Here is a 6,000-nt window from a genome sequence, read left to right on the forward strand (position 1 = left end):
GTTGGTCTTATGCTGAGGTTGCAGAATAATATGTGTCTTATTCTTGCTTATGTTGGCTGGCCAGTGTCAATGCACCTGTAACACGTGTACGCGTGCAGAATATGGTGCCAATATTATCTATGCTAAAACAATATGAGTGTACAGGTTTATATGTATGATATGTGTTGCCAAGCTATTTTATTGAATGTCTGTTTGCGTCGCGTTGATGAGATGTAATATACTCATTCGCGTCGCAACAACATCCTTTCCAGAGACCGTTGAACCGCGTGTTCACTCACGATTGGCACTTTTTCCGATTTTTTCAGACCACTCAGATGCTACATTTCATAACATTGGCGACGATCTGTCAAATTAGGGGTTCACCTCGGAATTTGAGATAATAAGCTGAAAATTGGTAAACAACTTTGTTTTGGCGTTCTATATGTTGTCTTAAAAGTCTCATATAATATCGCGTCCGCGTCTTAAGATATTCAAGGTCAAAGGTCACGAAAATTTTGCAAATATCCCCAGTTACTAATTATGTGTCCGTATGCCAAGTTTCATCATGATAGACCGATTTTAAAAGAAGTTGTAGCCATAAATAAATTTGCTGCTGCAGCGCTGCCCAAGCGCTGCCCAAGCGCTGCCCAAGCGCTGCCCGCTGCTGTTGTTGATGCTGGTGCTTTGGTTGACTGCGAACATGCTTACACAGACACGAATATACGAGCATAAACATACATACACTCACATAGACGCAATTGCTATGTAAGTGTGCAATTATACACCTTTTACGTGAGTACGAATACCAGAAGACGTAAAATCGATCAAAAATTTTTAATTCTTTTACTTTTTATAGCCTGTACCCAAAGGGTGAAAGGCTATACTAGTTTTGTGCGCATGTATGTAACACGCAGAAGAAGGCGTGGCAGACCCCACAAAGTATATATATTCTTGATCAGGATGAGAAGCCGAGTGGATATAGCCTTGTCCGTCCGTCCGTCTGTCTGTCCGTATGAACGCAAGGATCTCAGAAAGTATAAGAGCTAGAATAACCAAACTTGGTTTCCATATTCTCCTAAGACCGAGAAAGTACGAGTTTGAGTTTTTTTTCGATGCACCCCCCCACTCCCCCGCAATTCATGTTTTTTCTTATAACTTCCGTAATTCTCGGAATTTTGAAGGTACATCCAGTTGGTACTAATGTGTCCGTGTGCCAAATCATGATAGGTCAATTCTGAAGAAAGTTATAGCCATAAGTAAAATCGCTGCTCATGCGCTGCCTGCAGCTCTGTCGGCAGCGCTGCCCGCAGCTGTTGTTGTTTTTGCTGCTTTGGTTCAACTTTGTGCTGCATACATACACGCATATAAACACGCATAGGTACGTGATGTAAATGTATGCTGTTAAAACTGAACATAAACATGTATTCTAGTTTAATTTAATTAATTCATTCATTCATTTTTTTTAATAATTTAATTTTTTTTTTAAATTTTTTTTTTTAATTTTTCTTTCTTGTTTTAATTTCTATAATTATTCTAAACATATGTACAGAGTATTTCAAAGTCGGGACACCCGACTTTTTTACTTGAATTTTTCTTTTATACTCTGTACATAAAATGTACAAGAGTATATTAGGTTTGCGGGAGCTGAAAAATGTAACAGGCAGAAGGAGGCGTGGCAGACCCCACAAAGTATATATATTCTTGATCAGCATGACGAGACGAGTCGATCTAGCCCTGTCTGTCTGTCAGTCTGTCCGTCTGTCCGTCTGTCCGTATGAACACCTGGATCTCAGAGACTATAAGAGCTAGAGGCACCAAATTTTGCACAAAGATGCCTTATGTGTGTATTCTATACGAGTTTGTGTTATTTTTTTGATTTTCCTCCCCACATCCCCCCTATGGGCGTTTTCCCGATTTTCCATTTTTATTATCGCCTATATCTCGGAGACTATAAGACCTAAGGACACAAAATTTTAGTCCAAGATGCCTTATGTGAATACGCAGAAAATGTATATTTTGGAATTTCCCTCCCTCCCCTCTCTCCCCCTCAAATCGTAACTCCCGGAATTGGAATTTCGAACTCAAACTTGGCAAATACCTCCATTTAGTTATTATAAGTACAAATGCCAAGTTTCATCATGCTAGGCCGATTTAACAGGAAGTTATAGCCATATATGTACATAAGAAGTAGTGCCCGCAGCTGTTGTTGTTGTTACTGCTTTGGTATTATTATTATTATTATTATTATTATTATTATTATTATTATTATTATTATTATTATTAATATTATTATTATTATTATTATTATTATGGTGGTATGGGTGCGAACATACAAGGTAAAGCACTGATTGCTATCCACTTGGGGATAGCCAGTTTCGCGATCCTTGTCACTGTTCAAACCAAGTTGTCACACGGCCTCCACGAGGCGCCACTGGATAGCTACTCAACATCCGTTGATAGCGAACTGACTGTGTGTACAGCGACATCAAAACCGAGACCAGTAAGGTTTTGATTATGGTATACTGGACCGCGACCCGAAATTGAAGAACACGAGCTGACATCTGCAGTATTCTGTTACCTCAGTACACAGGAGTGAAATCCTGTGGAAATGGCTCTCAGGCTAATGCTGCAGGTGCCTCCGTCCCACTAAAACCTAGCAAGCCTTCAAGTACGTTCGATGTCTCGTCGCCATTAAGTTGGTGGTATAGGCGCAGTTGAGTATACTCCTGCCTAACACCCGCCTCGGCACTGAACACAGAATCCCATAAGGACCTGTGTCAACCCTAGCGTGGCCTCCCTGCATGCATAGATAACCACGGGGGCATAAAAGGGAACTATACTTTCGAACATCGATAGCGGCTTGAAGTTGGGATAACCACGGGGGCATAAAAGGGAACTATACTTTCGAACATCGATAGCGGCTTGAAGTTGGGACCAAATTGAAAAGATGACCACAAAAAACAATGATGCACCAGCCGAGAAGACGGGAGATATTGGGATGGAAGACGAGGCTAGCGTCTTCCAGAAAAAGAGCAAAATACTCCGGTCGCCAATTAACACGAGCATTCAAGATGCAGCCAACACACCTTCGATTACACCCGTATTCGCTGTAGCAGGTGGGTCACAGCCTCAAAAATCGGTTGGATCCCCTAGCCTACAATTTATTTCCAAGATGAGAGGAAAGGAAGAAGAGGCTATTGCTAATATTAAAAGAGTACTTCGTACAATAAAAGCGGCAATGCAAAAACAGAGAAACATTAATATAAATGTAAAAGATGGAGTGCAGGAAATAGATGAGCTACTGTGTATTGCTGATACGAGCAGATCCAGCTGGATGAAAGTAGAAAACGAAAGACAGAGCAAAGCACCCATCCACAGAGCCCCCAGTAACGATGAAACTTGCAATATCAAAAGGCCAAATAATTTAGATTCTGAAAGCAATGCGACGCCGGTATCAACTATCCATAAAAGGATGGCTACAAGTCCTGCGATGCAAGACTCGAACAAAACTTATGCGGAAGTGCTAAAAGACCTACGTAAAAATATCAAACCAGAGGAAGCTGAAAGCGCCATCCGCTCAGTTAGGAAGACCAAAGCTGGAGACATGCTTCTAGAACTGGAAAAAGGAAGCAAAACCCAAAAACTGTGCGATACCATCCAAGGTATGTTGAAAGAGACAGCTGCTGTCAAGGCTCTTAAGCCCGTAGCAAAAATAGAGATACGGGACCTAGATAGCCTCACTGAAGAAGGGGAAGTCGAGTCCGCCATCAGAAAGATAATTGACGATACTGACCAAGACATCCGGGTGCGCATGACTGGTGTGAACAGCTCAGAACAAAGACGCGCTTTTGTCACTCTATCGACGGAGAATGTAGCCAAAATCCTAAGGGAGCAGAGGATAAAAGTTGGGTGGACGCGATGCCGCGTTAAACCATGTATTGATATCCTCCGGTGCTTTAAATGCTTTGGTATTGGTCATTTTCAAAGGGATTGTGAAGGACCGGACCGTAAAGACCTATGCATGAAATGCGGAGAGAGTGGACACAAAGTTAAGGATTGCCCAAAACAGGCAAGATGCTGTTTGTGTGCGCATAAAAATTACAAGGAGCTGAACCATTTTCCTGGAGCGAGCAATTGCGCCGCAAGTTCGAAAAAGGATAAAACATGAAGATACTTCAAGCAAATATGCACAGAAGCCTAGTAGCTGACGCGCTTTTATCCCAGATTGTTGTCGAGCAAGAAGTTGATCTGGTCATAGTTAGCGAGCAGTACAAGAAGAAAGACGATGGCTTGTGGCTTGAGGACGACACCAAAACTGCGGCAATATGGGTGCCAGGTACAAGCGATATTCGATACCAAAATGACACCCGGGGAAACGGGTTTGTCCTCGTCCGTGTTGGAGAATATACAATATTCAGTTGTTACTTAACACCTACAGATCGGATAAGCCTCTTTGATAGCAAGCTTGAAGCCATAGAAGATGCCGCATCGCAAATACATGGAAAGCTTATCATAGCGGGGGACTTTAATTCCAAAGCAGAAGAGTGGGGAATGCCAGTTACAAATTCTAAAGGCCGAAGAGTTTTAGACATGACTGCCAGATTGGGCCTCGTAGTGGCAAACGTTGGCTCAGTCCCGACATTCAGACGTGACAGATGTGAGGGCACGATCCCGGACATAACTCTAGTGTCCGAAACGGCGGCGCATAAAATCGCTGACTGGAAAGTTTTAGACATATTCAACGGTAGTGACCACGAGTATATTACATTCGTTCTGGAGGATAACATCGTTACCAAAGCTGTTGCACAACGAAGTCAGAAATGGAATGTCAACCGTCTGAACAAAACCATTCTGATAAGGGAGATCGACAGGAGAGCAGTCAGAGCACAACACACTGGAAACACCGAAACAAAAGTAAACAGAACTATGTCAGCCATAAGGAAGGCTTGCAATGCTGCAATGCCAAAAATGGGTAACAGGCATAGACAAGGACAAGAAGCGTACTGGTGGACAGACGAAATCAAAACGATGAGGGAAGCATGTATAAGACGCAGGCGACTTCTCACCAGAGCAAGACGACGGGCAGACTTTGAATTCGAAGACCAGCAATACAGAAAAGCCAAGAAAGAACTAAATATTGCGATTCGTAAGAGTAAGATCGAGAAATGGAAAGACCTCTGTAGCGATGTAAATATTGACCCCTGGGGCCTAGGATACAAAATCGTAATGAAGAAGCTGAGGAAACATAACGCGTTACCAAATCTAGACGAAGAACAAATGGACAATCTGGTAGGCGCACTTTTCCCTGCACACCCAATAAGACCCCGAGATGTTACGCGGCCGACAGAGGTCAACCCAGATGAACTATTTACAGAGAGTGAACTGGTAAAGGCTGCAAGAACCCTAAAAAATAGGAAAGCACCAGGTCCGGACAAGATTCCTGCGGAAGTTTTGAAAGAGATTGCTGCAAGCCGACCAAATGTACTGCTCGATATGTACAACGCGTGCATCCAAAGCGGAACATTTCCTGACTGTTGGAAAACACAGCGACTGGTCCTCATAAGCAAGGGTAAAGGGGACCCGGCAACCCCATCAGCTTATAGACCCCTATGTATGCTAAACACAGCTGGAAAACTGTTAGAAAAAATGATCAAGCCAAGGTTAGCAATCGCTATAGAAGATGCTGGTGGCCTCTCCCCCCGCCAATACGGATTCAGACCTGGAAGATCCACGATCGGCGCAATACAAGAAGTGGCGCACGCAGCTATGGTATGCCAACAAGGCAATCATTACTCGCGCCCACTGGTACTATTAGCAACTCTGGACATAAAGAACGCATTTAACAGCGTGAAATGGAGCAACATGATCGACTCTCTCGAAAATCGATTCCGTATTCCCGAGTATTTGATGAGGATGATTCGCAGCTATCTTGAAAACCGAAAGCTATTTTATCAAACGGAAAACGGTGAAAAATGCACCCAAATAACTGCGGGAGCCGCTCAGGGCTCAATACTAGGACCT

Source organism: Scaptodrosophila lebanonensis, unplaced genomic scaffold, assembly GCF_003285725.1.
Source record: "Scaptodrosophila lebanonensis strain 11010-0011.00,11010-0021.00 unplaced genomic scaffold, SlebRS2 tig00000147-arrow-arrow-pilon, whole genome shotgun sequence".
NCBI lineage: Eukaryota > Metazoa > Arthropoda > Insecta > Diptera > Drosophilidae > Scaptodrosophila > Scaptodrosophila lebanonensis.